The sequence below is a fragment of the Pteropus alecto genome, unplaced genomic scaffold, assembly GCF_000325575.1.
Source record: "Pteropus alecto unplaced genomic scaffold, ASM32557v1 scaffold45, whole genome shotgun sequence".
Taxonomy (NCBI): domain Eukaryota; kingdom Metazoa; phylum Chordata; class Mammalia; order Chiroptera; family Pteropodidae; genus Pteropus; species Pteropus alecto.
Window position 1 is genome coordinate 35,992,367 of NW_006442491.1, and position 15,778 is coordinate 36,008,144.

The window sequence follows — 15,778 nt, forward strand, 5'->3', positions numbered from 1 at the left end:
AGCGGCCGGTAAACCATGTAGGAGGCCAGCTTAGCAAAGCCGGATATTTGATTTTCAAGTAAAAAGATAAATTCAGATCTGGGGGTGAAACCCCCACTTTCAGATGTTAGTGACTAGTTCAGGAATGTTTGTGGGCCACCCAGAACACGACTGTGGGCTAGATATAGCTCCAGAGCTACCAACTGGCATCCTCTTCACCTTTTTTTTTTTTTTAAAGAAACATTCAAGGATATTTGTAATATGGAAGCTTCTTTGTAGTAACTTTCCTATTTCTCACTTCAGCTCTACATTTTACAAGACCTCAGCTAATCCACAGATTTCATAGAAAACTGTTGGGTACTAGGATGGTCCGCATGGAAAATAACACCTGCCGACTCCAAACCGCCCTCATCAAACCTACTCAGTCAATCAAAGTGTCCAGTCACGCAGAATCTCCAGCCTCGGATATCGCCTGTGTCTCAGAGAAGCGCTCAAACCATCTCCCAATGTGCCTGCTCCAAGTCGGATGCCTTGCAGGCCGTGCTGCTTAGGGTCACAACCTCACAAGCCAAGGTCTTAAGATGGCACAAGTCATTGGTGAGACTTACATCTAAGCCACAGCTGTGAGGGAGGTTGGACAGGTACATGCCTGGAATTCGCAGCTTCCAAAGTGAGGGGTAATCATTCTTCTCACCAAGACTCATAAGATATGTGATTCCTCCGAAATAGAGAGGGGATCAGATGCTGGTGGACCAAAATACGGTACACCATGCACTTCCACGAGCCTTCTTCACGGTGCCCTCCTTCAGACAGGGTTCTGGTTTTCACCCACAAGCCCCATTCTCCTTTTGCCTCTCCATCGGCATAGGAAGAAGCAGACAGTATCTACCGAAAAGAGACTGATTTCTGAAGACTTTCAGTGCAATCAGACAGCCCATCCTGAAAGCACACTCAGCTCGATGCAATTTCTTTGAAGAGTCTACACTTTGTCATCTTACGCTCCTGTGCTCACCAGCGCTTCCCAAAGTAGGTTCTTTCTCATAACCAGAAAGCATGAACCGCATTATGGATTCAGAGGGCTAAGCCCAGACCCACGGAATCACATACTCCAAGGACGGGGCCTGGGCAGCTATCTGTCAAAGCTTCCTGGGTGGTTTTAATGTTCAACCTGGTGTGGAAATCTTTCGATTTGGAAAACAGGAGATGTGCCCTTGGATGGAATGAGGTTGCTTAGCGTGGCGGGCTTCTTTTTACTGCGGGCACATGCCTTTCCACTGTCAAGCTGCGCTGAGTCCACAGCAGTGTCACAGTTGAAAGGGGTAGTACAGAGCACGGTCCCCTCCTTCTGCTCCCAGGAATGGGCCTGTGACCCTGGCCTTGGCAAGCATGATGCCCCGTGCTCTCGGCCATGGTGATTGATCCAAGCTAAAGTAATCAGAGTTGGCCCGTGAGGTTTTGATACTTGGACGCAGGAGAGAAAGGACACTGCCTTTCCCTTCAGGGCACCTGAGTGGGCAGGGATCGAGTACACCGACGGAAGTGTCCCTTGTCAGCAGCGTTAGAGAGTGACGCCAAGATAAGGGAACTTAAGACAAGAAACAGAAGGATGGAGATGAAAATTTTCTCGGAATGTCTGCCCACCGAGACCCGAGGCTGCCCCTCTGTATCAGGCCTAGGCCAGAATGGAGCCCGTCAGGAAATGCAGTGTTTCAATCCCCTCTCAGCCACGGGAAGATCAGCCTTGAATCTGGAGCACTTCCCGCCCGAGATAGAGCGTCTTCACAGCCAACCCCAGGCTTACCTCCTCGGACGGGAATAGCTTTCCATTGCAAACTCAGTGTGTGCTCCTTTGTTCTGCTTAAGCACGTGTGTCAGCCCCAGGGCTGTGTCCGTCCCCTACGAGGCGAGGACAGAGTCTTCCTGCCACGGGACAAGGTGAGTGCACGCATGCCAGTGGCTCTGGGGACCAGCGCCCGCTACCGAACCTCATCTTTCTTCGTCCCTTCCCTGTGTGCAGAAAGCTCGTCCGATCCAGTGCTTTACTGCGCTGTTTTCCTTAGCGACTCTGATACCACGAAGCGGTGGGCAGAGGCGCTCAGACTTGTGCTCCTGGTGACAGGCGACAGGTGTCACTTGCTCAACAGAACCCATACGTCCTTTTTACATTCAGAGTGGATCAAGTTGGATTTCTGCCCCTGGCAACCCAAATCTCTGGATTAATAGGGTTACATTTTGCTTTTGATAGAAAACGATAAAACAATCCAGGGGTAAATGAATTTTCCGCATTTTGGTGATGAACAGGAAATGAACATTTGCCTACTGATTTTTTAGCATGCACAGCTCTAACCAAGAAGATGCTGTCATTACGTTTACTAGAAAGTGTTAAGAAAGCAGCCCGTCTGACTCGATGTAGTGACAACAAAGGGCGACGTGGGTTCAAAGTGACAACTTTTTAAGGACAAATTAAATGAGGACTTCGGCCCGAGTGAACTTCAGAAGAAAAATGCCCTTAAAAAAACAATTTAAATGGAACGTAATCAGTAACAAGCCCAGCAAGAGCCTTTAGTCCCAAAATCTTTGACCAAAGAAGCGAATTCTTGCTGCCTGGACCCCAGCTGTCCGTGGCCCAGTGTGGGCAGGCGTGGAGGGGGAGGGGAGCCACAGATACCAACTGGAAGGAAGCAAGATGTTTCCATCACAGATGCACGTGGCCCTAACGCTGTCACACCAAAGCCCACCAATCTGGTCTTCCTTCGTGATGAGCGGGTGCCAAAGAAGCCAGACTCAAGTGCAACTAATGATTTTGCCTGGTTTGCCAAAGCCCCGCCAGAACTGGCCTCTCAAAAACTCGAGCTCACGTTGCTGTGGAAACGCTGTCATGTCACCCAAAAATAAATAAATAAACACATAGGAGTTATTCTCAAGTTCTACACAAACTGTGGGATCTGTATGTGTGTGAATATGCATGTGTGTGCGTGCGCACACTCACACAGGCACACACACATGTGCACATGCACGCACGCATGCACACACACACATGCACACACCCCACACCCCCGAAGGAGCCTGCGTGTGCTCCCACTCCAAACTGCAGGCGGGCTCGAGGCAGCCTCTTCCAAAGGGAAACGGTTGAAAATGTCTTCACGAAGAGGTCCCGCACTGCCATGTGGCCTTGTCTAGGAGCAAGGGGACCCCATTCCATAGAGGAAACGCGGAGGTGTCCTAAAGCTTCTTTGGCTTTTCCAGATTCCCCTTCCTGGGTCTTTAACGTGCGTTTCACCACCTTGAACATCCCCTTCCGCTCAAGTGCTTGGAAGTCCCCTTTTCTCGTTTCGTCAGAAAGCTCTGAAATCGGACCTTTCCCGGGAAAGAATAAGGCATCGGCATTACGGTTCCACAGCACAGATTCTAATTCCGCGATGAAAAGTCGACAGAAACAAGAACGTGTGCCTTGCCTGGAAGTGGGAGTGGGCCCGTCTTTCAGGGTCGCCTAGAATTTCTTCTCGAAGACGCGCCTCGGCTCCGGCTCCATCCTCAGCACCTGCGTTTGGGGTAAGCCACCGCCATCCCCCACCTGGGCACCTCGGAGCACTCTCACTGGTCACGCGATCCAGGGTGGTCCCTGTCCTCCCTTCTCCTCACTGTTGCCGGAGGGATTTTAGAAATTAAAGTTCGACCGTATCACGCCCCTTATGAAAACGCTTCATTGGCTTCCCATTACCTATAGACAGAGTCCGACGCCCTGGCCGGCCCTGCCCTGCGATGCCCAGGCGCTTACTCCAGCCTCGGCACCGTGCACGTGCCTCTTCGCTCCACGCCCTCCGCGTCCGGCCACAGAGGCCGGGTGTCCAGCCCTTCGTGCGCACCTGTGACCGTGCCGGTTAAGATCCCTCGGCCTGAATGACCCCTCCCCGCGCCCGCCTCTGCCCCTTCACTGGGTCCCTCCTCCATTCCCTCAGGACTGCTTAAATGCCGCTTCCTCGTGGAGCTTCCCCGTCCCAAAACGCCCTCACCTTCTAAACTCACTGTTTGCTTTTCTTGTTAATTGTCATAACTACCATTAGCAGGTATATTTTATTTTATTTTCTGATAGTCTGTAAACTCCACAAGACCTATCGATCATCTCGGTCTTGCTCAGGATTTTAATTCCTACACCCCACACAGTGCTTAGCGCACAGTAGGAATTCAATGATTTTTTGTTGTCATTGAATGAAAGGGTGACTGGAGTAATAGGTTCTAGAAATTGACACCTTGACCACACACCCCTTAACGGGTAACTCTGTGGTCTTCAGGCTGTCATGTTGTACAGCACAGTGCACAGTATAAATCTGCATGACAATAAGTGTCCTGAACCAGATCGCCGCTGACCCAAATGTAAGTGTCTGTCGAGTCCCGACTTAAACATCGTCCGGACCTCTGCCCTCAAGGTGAAGGCAGAGACGCTGGGCACAGGGACTAGGCAAGGAGGAAAAGTTCTCTCTGGAGACGCACTTAAGAACCAAGAGTAGAAGGTTCCAGGAGCCACATCGGGGTGGACATGAGCCAAGACAGCCCGAAGAATCCTGCTGGGGATAGAGAGTAGACTTGACCTTGGCAAAGCCAGTCGAGGTCGTAGCAGAAGGATCACAGGGCACAACTCCATCCAAGGCCAGGGATGACATGGGAGAATGGGCAGCACACTTAGTCCCTTAGCCGGTAGTGACGAGTTTTGTGAGAAGCGATTCAGAGCTGAATCCAGGCGTGGAGGGCACCAGTGTCCGCTTAGTTCCCAGAACGTGCTTCGGGGACATAGGTGCTGGCTCAGAGGTGCCGTGCTGGGCTGGACTTCGCTCCCTGTGGTTTCCTTGACCCTTTCACCTCTCGACCTCCAAAGACCAAGAGCGACCAGCATGCGCCCCCTGCACGGCCCGCAGCACGCTCTGGGCACATGGAAAATCGAATCGTAATCCCTCCCACTTTGGAGCGTCGGGACGGTTAATGTCACGTGTCGACTTGACTGGGCTAAAGGATGCCCCGATAGCTGGCAAAACATCATCTCTACTCATTATGCTTCCCAGGAGAACCCTGACTAGTAGCGATTCTGGTGCTGGGAGTGGTTCTAGAGTAGAGAATTTCAAAGGTGAGTTTTCTGAGTTGGTCCAGGGTTTCTGGAATTGGCGAATACGATTGACTCTAAAGACTCTATTTCCAGTAGTGAAATGGGCACTGGTAGTCCGTGGCACGATCCGTTCATAGAGACGCACGAAACACCTGCACCGGAGGCTCTTGATCGACCACTTAAAGAAGCAAGGGGCTAAGTGGCCCTGTATCCAATACTTTCTAACATTTTTAGAAAATGAAGAAATAGAATGATGTGGTTAGTCGTTCCTCAGGTTTCTGGACAAATTGGTGAAAGAAAAGGATGAGTTCAGGGAATAATTAAATTTGACTGATAATGCTGATTATACCGATAATAATGACTTCATTATTATAACTAATACTGATCACAGCTCATTCTGGTGGATAGCGATCATTAAAACAGTGGTGTGAAGAGTCTGGAGCCCACGTGACTCATTTCGGAGCATCCATTCATTCAACGACATGGAGTCAGCATTCAGCCTGCATTTACCTATCAACCGTCAAGTACCACACATGCTCCATGCTCTTGCTCCCCACAATCCATTCTCCCCTCTGCAAACAAGGCGATTATTTCATAATGCCGCCACCCTCCTCCCCTGCTTCGAACCACACAACAGTTCCTATTGCTCATGGCAGAGATACCACCACAGGCTCCACAGGTTCTGACCCTCACCCACCTCCCCATCCTTACACTGAAATATCACAGCTTCCCCGCAGGTCCCCAAGTGGCCCACACCCCTTCTCACCCCTACTTCACATGAAACAGTCTCTCGTCCTAGAACGACCATCTCCCTCATCACTTGGTTAAACCACATTCATTTTTTCCAAGCACCACTATCCAACAGAACCTTCTGTGATCAGTGAGAATGTTCTAGATCTCTGTCCAACACGGCAGCCGGCAGCCACGGGTAGCTATGGAGCACTTGAAATGTGGCTAATGCGAGTGAGAGACTAAATTTTTAAATTTTATTTTACTTTAATTAATTCAAATTTAAATAGCCACTCGTGGCTAGCGGCAACGCATTAGATAGTGAAGCTCTAGAATTCAGTTCAGATGCTTTTCTTACCCTTCTGTTGTGGATAATCTATATGTTAACTCTGTACTTTTCAATCATAGGATTTATCACAGAAATGTTATCTGTTATTGGCATGATCATTTGCTTGTCTTTGATTTCCGCCCACTATTCAGCAACTTCCATGAAGTCAAGGGTCAGGTCTGTTTTGTTCCATATTGATTCCCTAAGGCCTAGTACAAGAACCTGGCACACAGCAGATGATGATATTTGTGGGTAAGTGAATGAGTTGATGAATAAATGAGCTTCCATGACAATATGACTTTGGAAAATCACTGTACCTTTCTAAGCCTCCATTTATTCAGCCATAACGTCTGTGTGTCCCTTTGAGCTGAAGCACTATGTAGAGCTCACCTCTAAATGGGGAATTACAGAAATGTGGCATTAGGCAGAAAGTTCTAGACATTACTTGAGATAATCTTCTTCCCACAATGACTTTCCCTAAAGCATTTCAGAAAATGACAGTAATTTATAGTTCAAAGATCAAACGTGCTATGAAATTTTAACAGAGCACATTTCGGCCACTTCATTAAGGCACACGAAATTTACACAATCCATATGTGACTCGTGAAATAATTCACTGGGGTGACCATTTATGTTTTGTCAGGATTGGAAAGCTTTTCAGACTGGAAGTTAAAATCTGGGGGCCTCAAAATATGAGAGACGCTCTCGGTAATCATTCCACCTCTGATTTATGCAACATAGCAACTAATAAAATATGGATCAGAGAGATTTAATATCAATTTATAATTATCTTTTATTTCTTATTACTTTTGGTAATAACTCCTGTGCCTTTCACATCACATGTGGTTCTTTAAGAACAAAGTAAACCACAGCGAAAGGGCAAAAGGTTCATCTGTCCATGTTGTCAAATACATCGTTTAAAACGCGGAGTGATGGAGGGTTTACACCGAGATCAAAAAGTTTGTAATTAATTTAAACCCGGCAAGTGTCTTGTAGACAACATTAGGTTAATTACCTGTTAAGATTCAGAATTCGGATAGATCGTAATCATCCTTTGGACCTAATTTAAAATCCATCTCTTTCCCCATACCATCCTCTCCATGCGAAGGCTCTTGCTCCCTCTCCGCCCTGGGTAAATGCTCAGTAAAGGATCTATGGTGATGAGCTTGTAATGGTGACATAGCAGAGTGGCTCCATGCACGGGCGCTGGAGGGAGACCATTTACATTTTACACTTGGCCTTGGTTCCTCCGTCTGTGAAATGGGGATTACCATGGCACCTGCCTACAGAGTTGGCATGAGGGTTAAATGAGGTGCGAAGGGCTAGGTTCCCTTTATATGCGTCAAAGAATATCAACTACCGTGACAGCGATGAAGAGGACCGGAAGGAGAAATAGTACAGGGCTGTGTGCTGATGGCCGGTACTCAGCAACTTTGTAAAATAGTCAACATTGTCGACGAAGCAAATATGCCACCCTTCCTAGTGGCATTTATGTTTAATTTAGTAACTACCACTTCTCAAGCACTTGCTAAGTACCAGGGATGTGTAATCTCATTAAATCTTCCCAGGAACCCTAAGAAGTCATAGTGGTTTACTAGTGATAGTGGAGGTAATTGTTGTAGTGGTTATGACAATAAAAATAATACCTAACGATGTCTGTGCCCAGCACTGTGACACGCCCGTGAATGATAATTACCATCATTTTAGAGAGAATTACCTATGGTCCAGAGAGCTGAGCCAGAAGTCCAGGACCATACTACCTGCATGTGGGAAAGCTGGGGTTGGAACCCACAAGGCCAGCTCCTCACAGCTGCTACGCTATACTCCCCCTGTCCTACCATCTCGGAAATTTAGAATGTGAGTCAGTGAACAGTAAACACGTGAGCTGGGTGAGAACGTGGGTGAGGGCTGCGGCAGATGACGTGCCTAGGATGCAAAATTCAAGGAGGCACTTGCTCTCAGGAAAAGCCCAAAGTAGCTTGGAGGAGACTAGAAATGCCTCGTGTGGATATTTAATGGCCAATGGGGCTGCTCACCCTTCTACCCAAGCCAAAGCTTGAACTGACATATAGTCACATCCATCCCATTCCATTAGCCAAAGCGAGTCATGTAGGAAGCCCTGATTCAGAGTGCAAAATAGACTCTTCCCCATGACGAGAGGAGCCTCAAAGCCACAATTCGAGGAATACGGAGATGCAAAGGGGAATGTTTGGAGTCGTTTTTGTAATCTATCACAGCGATGAAGACTAATATTCATTCCGTTCAACCATTCACTCGCTGTGTGGCCATGAACAATTTAATGACCCTGTCTGGTCCTCATTTTCTATATAAAACCTACCTCCTCATTGTTGTAAGTACTACACGAGGCAGCACATAAAGTACACATCACAATGCCTGAAACACACTCAACAAATACTAGCTATTGTCTCTAACTGATCTTATTTATAAACTTTCTCACGTATATATCAAAACTTTCTTTCTAGATCCATGAGTGGAGATTGGGCATGGATAAAAAGAGAAATACGGCGTGCTCAGAAGTGAGGAATAAATGCCTTTAAATTACACTGCACTAAGCCAAATTCTCTCTGGCCTGAGCTATTTCCCGATGAGTAGATAATTTAATCAGTTATTTTCTGCCAAAATGAAAACTTCATAAATGGTTACCCAAGATGGAAAAGACAGAGTTCAAAGTGCAGCTACAAAGATGTCAGAAACAAAAGCTGGATGGAGTTGAAAATAAATGCGTTGCTTTTGCATTTGGCGCTATTTGCATTTTTCATTGGCATTCTGTATTAGCGGAGAAGGGTAGCTAATCTAAATTTACAACTAGGTTATTAACAGGGCACTTTTCTGATGGCTCTTTCTTTCGGAAATATTCTAAACGAGGGGGAACTTCTCTGTCTTCATTGAGAACAACAGACTCAGAGAAGATTCTGGGCAAAAATTGGCTAATTTCCCAATATAGAATTTTATCCTAATAGAGATTTCCTTTATCAAACTCATAGGACTTTGGACTTTGAATATCTTTTCTAGCTGTTTCTTTGTCTTCTGCCATTACATCAGCATTTATTCAAGTCCTATTCTTTTTTATGATGACTAGTCAAAGTAACGTAAAAATTGAAAAGGGTATGTGTGTAGACTCGATACACATTTGAACATCAACCTAAAATCGAATTTGCTAAAAATATGATTTCCTGTTATGAACAACTAGTTGCCCACAAATCTGATAGCTTCAATGAAACAGACCAGATCCTTGAAAGATACAAACTACCAAAACTCACACAAAGAGAAAGTGATAAACTGAATAGGCCTACATCTATCAAGTGAATCAAAAACTTCTGAGAAAGAAAGCACCGGGCCCAAATGGCTTCGCTAGTGAATTCTGCCAATATTAAAGGAAGACGTGACACCAAGTCTCCACAGTCTATTCAAGAAAATAGAAGCAGAGGAAATACTTCTCGACTCATTCTAGGAAAAGAGAATTACCTTAATATGAAAACTAGATGAAGAATTTATAAAAAAGGAAAACTATAGACCAATCTCTCTCATAAACATAGATGTAAAAATCCTCAACAAATATTAATAAATCAAATTCGTATTTTTACATCAAAATGTATTTTTAAAAATCCCACAACTAAGTGAGATTTATCCCAGATATATAAGCCTCATTTAGCATTTGAAAATCAACATTGTACTCCACCATATGAACAGGCTACGGAAGAAAACTCATATGATCGTATAAATTGATGCGGACACAGCACTTGACAAAATCCAACACCCGTTCATGATAAAAACTCTCAGCAAACTAGGGATAAAGAGGAAATTAGTCAACTTCTCGATTTAAATTAAAGAACATCTACAAAAAAAGAAATCGACTGCTAAGATTATACTTAATGTGAAAAAGTGAATGCTTTCACCCCCAAGATCGAGATCAAAGTAAGATTGTCCTCTCTCGTTATTCCTACTCTTCCTGCAAGTCTTAGCCAGTGAGATAAGACAAGAAAAGGAAGGTAAAGGCATAGAAATTGGAGATAAATAAATAAAACTGTCTTTATTCATAAATGACATGATTGTCTAGGTAGAAAATCTGGAAAAGATTGACTAAACATAGAAAAGCAAACACTTTCCTGGAACTAATAAGCAAGTATAGAAATCCAGAGATTTCCAGATACAAGGTTAATGTATAAAAGTCAATTTCTTTCTTATACACCAGCAGTAAACAACTGGAAGTTAACATTAGAGAGGTAATACCATTTACAGTAGCCCTGAAAATAAATAAAATTCTTAGAGAGAAATATAACCAAATATAAACAGGATCTAGATGCAAAAACAAAAACAATAACAAAAAAAATACCTACAAAACTGATGGAAGAAATCAAATAAAAACTAAATATATGGAGACATATTCCATGCTTATGGATTGGAAGATTAGATATTGTTAAGTTGTCAATTCCGCACAGACTAAATGTAATGCCAATCAAAGTCCCAGCTACCTATTTTATAGACAATACAGATAATATAATATAGATAATGCCAAAATGGAAGGACAAAAGCTTAGCCAACACAATAATGAAGTTAAAGAACAAATTTAAGGAATCGTCAAGACTTACAGTAAAGCTGCAGGAGCCAAGCCAGTGTGGCATTGGCGGAAGGGCAGACACGCAGGTCAGTGAGAGAGAACCACGTGCCCAGAAACAGACCCGCATAATCACAGCCAACCGGTGCTCGAGAGTGGAGCGGAAGGCAAGTCTTCAAGCGACTAAAAAGGTGCCAAAGGTATGATGCGTGCTTAGGCACACGCCATGGCCCTTGACGCAGTCTTTAGCCATGACCCTCAGCAAAACAAACACAGACCAGACTCTCACAGAACCGTTTGAGGTGCTGATCAGCCCGACATCCTTTTTTTACAAGCCAAACTATGGAGTTGGGCTTTCCTTGACTATGCGGCCCGCAGCGTTTGAATAAAAATAATGCCTTCCTTCTCTCTTTTGGTAAGGGAACTCTAGCAATGAAAGTTCCAGGATAAAAAGATATCTTTTCTTTGTGGTCTTGCTTTTTTGTCATCATTTGAGTTTTTTTTTTTTTCATTCAGACAGCCAAATGAGACCTCGAGGTAGATCCAAATCACAGTGTCCTCACTCATATAAACGAATCTTAAAAGAAACTCAAACGCTTTGCAGCCTAGGTCCAAGGACTCCTTGGACCAATGACATGGAAAAAAGATGTGGTCGCTTGGAGACTCCTAAGCTAAATGACCTCTGTTCTCTGACAAAGTTTATGAGGCCAAACCCGATTTAATTTTACCTTTCTTTTGTACTTTCTTGGAAGCGATGACGCAATCTGCTTATGTCGTTCTCATCAGCGTCAATAATGTGTCATCCCAAGAGCAGAGGAGGAAAGTTTGAAAGAGAGAGAAAAATCAAAGGATGTTTATAATGAGAAAATTATATGTTGAGGAGGAAGGCAGCAATTCTTGACAATATTAAAAGAAAATTCTTTAAATAGCAGCAATTTTTCTTGTTAACAGCGTTGGCAATGAGAGAGCAATAGTATTTTGGTGAGCCTGATATTTTTATGTTAGTAATAAGCTGCCCAAAAAATAACTGAGAAATTGCAGACTTTATGAATTCGGTTCATTGGCCACAGCTACCTATCTTTCCCCGGGGAGAAAGATTCGTCTGAACTTTTCAAAAAATCGAAAGGAGCCAAGGTAACCAACACTTATTATTTGTTCAGATTTTTTTTTTTTTTAACTTAACGGATGTAAATTTCTTTATAGGCAGTAAAGTATTTACGGAGAGTTGCAGGTCAAATTCTGGCTCCATCTCTTACTTACTCTGTGACGGTAGACAAGGTCCTTAAGCTTTCTAAGCCCCAGCACCTTCATCTACGAAATGGAGAAAATACTACTGCTTCCTTCCCCGGGCTGATGGAGGTGTAGACGAATTACCCGCTACAGTGCCCACCACCAGTTAGCACTCAAAAGCACGACGTGTTCTCTTCCTGCAGCTGCGGTCCGTCACGCCTCGCGAAACATCATGTGTCTTACTACACAGGCCTCGTCTCAGGCTTCCTGTTTTACATTCCTTTTCAAGACCCTTCAGATGATGAATGGTGTGACTGCAGAGACGTGAAACTGACTTTTTAACGCACACCAAAGCCTGTCTACCCACTAGTACGGGTGTTGGATTGTTTTTAACTTCCATGCAGTCACGTGTGAAGGCTGAACACTTCCTCCTAATGGTGGCACTGTTTGTCAAATCGTCCTCGAATCTGCCTTCTGTTCAGTTCGGCCACATACCCAGGAAAACCTCTCGTTTTTCTTATAGGCGCCCCTTGCTTTTGACCAAGATAGCCACACTCAGCTTGTTAAATCTCCTCTTCATTCAACTAATATTAAATAGAACACTTACTATGTGTGAAGAGCTACATATTCAAATAAAATAGATATGGTCCCTGACATTTTGGCACTTCAAACATAGTAGAAAGACAAACAGTAAATAAGTAATCAAGAAAATAAAATAGGCAATTATACATCGAGACAAACACTGCAGAGAAAATGAACATGACACAGTAATAGAGAATAATTTTAGGGAGTGCTCCCATTTAGACGACAGCGAATGATAATCTCTGAAATGCACAGGGAAAGGGCTACAGAGTTTCAAGCCACAAAGTGACAAACTTGGGTTCACATTTTCAAACAGGCACTCAGGCTGCTCTGTAGAAAAATGAGCAGAGCCCAAAAGTGTGCCCACGGAACCAGTAAGGAGCCTCTCACAGACATCCAGGCAAGAATGACCGCAGCTTAGATGAGGAGAACTCTACCAGTAGCTGTAGAGAGAAGCGTGTGCTTTTAAGAGATTCTGAAATAGAAAAGGCGGATTGGATTTTGAGGGTGGGGAGTGGAAAAGAGAATCCAGGACACCTGCCAGGCAGAGGCAGACCTGTCACAGAGCCACAGAACGTAAGCTTCAGGTCCCTCCTTCCTCAAGGCTTCAGGGAGGGTCTGAGCAGTAAGTTCATGTGGTCTTACGGTTATTAATATTTGCAAAAGTCATTTAAGCTTCTGCGTACTTTTATAAATGGAGCGTCCTCAGATTACATAAGCCTCAGACCCCTCAAAACCTCTGTCTACCTACTTTCAGCTGCGAGCGCTGACCACCAGGTAGATAGGTGAGCGGCTCCTTCTTCATGGAGATAAGGGACAGTGTGGCTGGGGAGTTAGAGTCCCGTTAGACAGGGAGTTTGAGATGCCTGCTAGGCATTCAGTTCATTAGACAAGATCTTAAATGGCTTCCAGATCTTTCTAAACATCAAATACAGTTTCAAAGAAAGAAGAAAAAAAAAAAAACAACATTCACCATCGACAATACTCAACTTCTAAATTAGTGGTTCTTGATGTTTTTAAGTTATCCATGGTAATTTAGGAACCCTACAATCTTTCCCTCCCAGCAAACGCACTTACACCTGACAGTTTAACTCACCTGGAGCCGAGTCCATCTATTCCCCAAAGGCAGTCACCACACCAAGGGAGAGGCGACAAGTAGGAGTTCTGTTTTCCCAAAGATCGTCCTGGTAGACATAACATTTTCTTCATGTATTGATTTTGGAATGTTTATTAAAAATCGATCACCTTGCTTCATAGTCCCATCCGATTGCAATACATCTGAGGACATTTGAGATGACATGGATTTTATGCTTAAACCTTCTGAGAACGTTTATTTTCAAAGCACATTTTTCATCTTTTGCATGTTCCCAGGCAAGGCTATTTTAAAGAATTAAATGTATTTCCTAGCCTCAATAACATGCACTGTTTTTTTTAGGAGCATCAGCCGATCACTGGAGAAATCCATGAATACTAAATACTGCTCTGCAGAATGTCTTGCTGGCTCCCTCCTCCAGCGTCGCTCAAACATCCTTTTGTTTGTTCTGCGAGTCAGTGGTATCACAATGCCTCCGACTTTCCTACCCAATTCCATGCTAAACCTGGGAATGAGAAGTATTGCTAAATGCTCCTCCCCCCCCACCCCGCACTTTGCTCGTAGGAAAATGAAAAGATTACTTGTCAAATCATCAAACTATCATCAACACAAATTCTATTAAGACCTATATTCAGTTTCCTATAACAGTAGCGCCTTTGCACAATTTCCCTGTCCAGAAATTTAAAGGATCCCAGGAAATAGAGACCTCCATGAGTTTGCAGTCCCCACGTGGAGCCCAAGTCCTAATTTCCTAGGCAGGCCCCCCGTCTATCCGCCACCTCCCCTGGATAAAGAGCTCCTTGAGGACAAGGTATCCACGAAATCTACCTTTATGCACAAACTTCACGCATAGTAAATATAAGATGAACACGAAGGAACTAAATGTGAGATTAGTGTGGCTACTTGGCCTTGCTAAATCTGTAGTTTTTCGGTTTTGTTTTGTTTTTTTAGCTATAATTTCTGGGGCATCTGCTATCCTGCTACCCTGCATGTTCCGCAGATTATCTTGTTGATTGCTCATAGGAACCATGCTGGTGATACCATCCTTGTTTTGCTGATTAAAAAGAAAAAAAAAAAAATACAGAGCCTTTAAGAAATTCAATAACTCTCTCAAAAGCATCCAAGAAGTCTTATCTGACTGCCAAGTTCATGCTCTTTCCACTATCCCACACTCACTCCATCGCTCACTCCGTTGTTGCTAACCTGGCCTCCTGAGCATCTGTCAGATGCTCCAAGCACCATCTACCCCAGGACCTTTGTACCTCCCCCTCCTTGTGCCTAGAAGGCTGATTAGCCCATCTATCTCTACACCCACTCCCTCAGGTCATCACATCTCCATTTCATTCCTTCAGAGAGGCCATTCCTGGGCATTCTACCCAAAACTCCCTTCCCTTGGCCACTTTCTGTTCCTCTTTCCTGTTCTATGTCTCAGCATCGCATGTGTCGCTACCTGTCAGTGTGTTACATTCTGCGACTCACTTCAGTGCAAGCATTTCCTAAAATTTTAGAATTCAGGACGATTGTTGATTAGCTTTAGATGACTTAATTCGGTAGCTATTGGGTTTTTTCCTCCATTTGTTTTGTGTTTGTAAGTGACACTTTCCCATTTGCCAGTTGATGTGGTTTAAGGAGATAATAGAAAATGCCAATTTGAAGGCGTGTGAGCAGCGTCTCGCCGCCTCATGGAACAGTTTATTGCATTCTTTTTGATTGGTGGACATTTATTATTTTCTGTTTCTTCTTTTATTGCTATCAGCACCATTTTCCACCCCCAGACAAAGCTACTAAAAATTAATCCACAAAAATATTAAAATGTGATATGTTCCCTCAACCTTGTTTTCATTTATCATCTTTATGTCCTTGCCAGTAAATTTTTGGGCATTTTTTAAACTTTGCATTCAATGAGAACTGATGGAGTGTGGGAGCATGAGTCCGGCTGTGATGGAAATTTCACGAAGGGATATAATTAACAACAAAAACAGCAATAAGGATAATAGCTGGCATTTAACAAGTGTACGACAACATGCAAGGCAGTATTCTATGTGCTTTATGTGTATTGTCGTATAATCCTTACATTTTGTATAACGCTTACGATCTTTTATTCCCACATACAGACGAAGACACCAAACCCAAGAGCTGGAAAACATGTTGATAAGTATATCG